Raw genomic sequence first — 1,470 nt, forward strand, 5'->3', positions numbered from 1 at the left:
CCCCATAACATCATAACTACCTAATCATCCTGTCACGTTCCTGACCTATTTCTGTTAGTTTGTTGTATGTGTTAGTTGGTCAGGACGTGAGTTTGGGTGGGCATTCTATGTTGTCTGTTTCTATGTTGGTTTAAGGGTTGCCTGGTATGGCTCTCAATTAGAGGCAGGTGTTTGGCGTTCCTCTAATTGAGAGTCATATTTAGGTAGGTTGTTTCACAGTGTTCGTTGTGGGTGGTTGTCTCCTGTGTCAGTGTCTGTATGTTACGCCACACGGGACTGTTCCGGTTTTTGTTAGTTCGTTCGTTTTATGTAGTCTGTTTTCCTGGTTCATGCGTTCTTCACGTTGTATGTAAGTTCGTGTCCAGGTCTGTCTACATTCGTTTATTTGTTTTGTAATTATTCAAGTGTTTGTCGTGTTTTTCCGTTTTGTCTAATAAATCATTATGTATCCACAACCCGCTGCACGTTGGTCAAATCCATGCTACTCCTCTTCGGATGAGGAGAAGGAGGAAGCCCGTTACAGAACCACCCACCAAACCCAGATCAAGCAGCGGGTTAATGGACAGCAATGACAGCGCACGAAGCAGGATTTATGGTCTTGGGAGGAGATCATGGAAGGAAAAGGACCATGGGCTAAAGTGGAGGTGAATCGCCGCCCATGGGAACAGCTGGAGGCAGCTCGGAGAGCGGAGGAAACCGGAGAGAGGAACCGGCGTTATGAGGGGACGCGTCTAGCACGGAAGCCCGAAAGCCCGTGAGTACTACCCCAAGAAATTTTTGGGTAGTACTCACGGGCTTTCGGGCTTCCGTGCTAGACGCGTCCCCTCATAACGCCGGGGGCTAAGAGGTAGTGGGCCGAGGGCAGGTAGGAGACCTGCGCCCACTTCCCAGGCTAACCGTGGAGAGCGGGAGTACGGGCAGACACCGTGTTACGCAGTAGAGCGCACGGTGTCTCCTGTACGTGTGCATAGCCCGGTGCGGGTTATTCCACCTCCCCGCACTGGTAGAGCTAGATTGAGCATTGAGCCAAGTGCCATGAAGCCGGCTCTACATATCTGGCCACCAGTACGTCTCCTTGGGCCGGCTTACATGGCACCAGCCTTACGCATGGTGTCCCCGGTTCGCCTACATGGCCCGGTGCGGGTTATTCCACCTCCCCGCACTGGTTGGGCGACGGGGAGCATTCAGCCAGGTAAGGTTGGGCAGGCTCAGTGTTCAAGGGAGCCAACGGTCCGGTATTTCCGGCGCTACCTCCCCGCCCCAGCCCAGTACCACCAGTGCCTACACCACGCACCAGGCTTCCAGTGCGTTTTCAGAGCACTGTTCCTCCTCCACGCACTCTTCCTATGGTGCATGTCTCCAGCCCAGTGCCTCCAGTTCCGGCACCACGCACTAAGTCACCTGTGGGTCTCCAGAGCCCTGTACGCACTGTTCCTTCTCTCCGCCCTCGCCCTGATGTGCGTGCCCTCA

This window comes from Salvelinus fontinalis, chromosome 9 (genome assembly GCF_029448725.1).
Source record: "Salvelinus fontinalis isolate EN_2023a chromosome 9, ASM2944872v1, whole genome shotgun sequence".
Taxonomy (NCBI): domain Eukaryota; kingdom Metazoa; phylum Chordata; class Actinopteri; order Salmoniformes; family Salmonidae; genus Salvelinus; species Salvelinus fontinalis.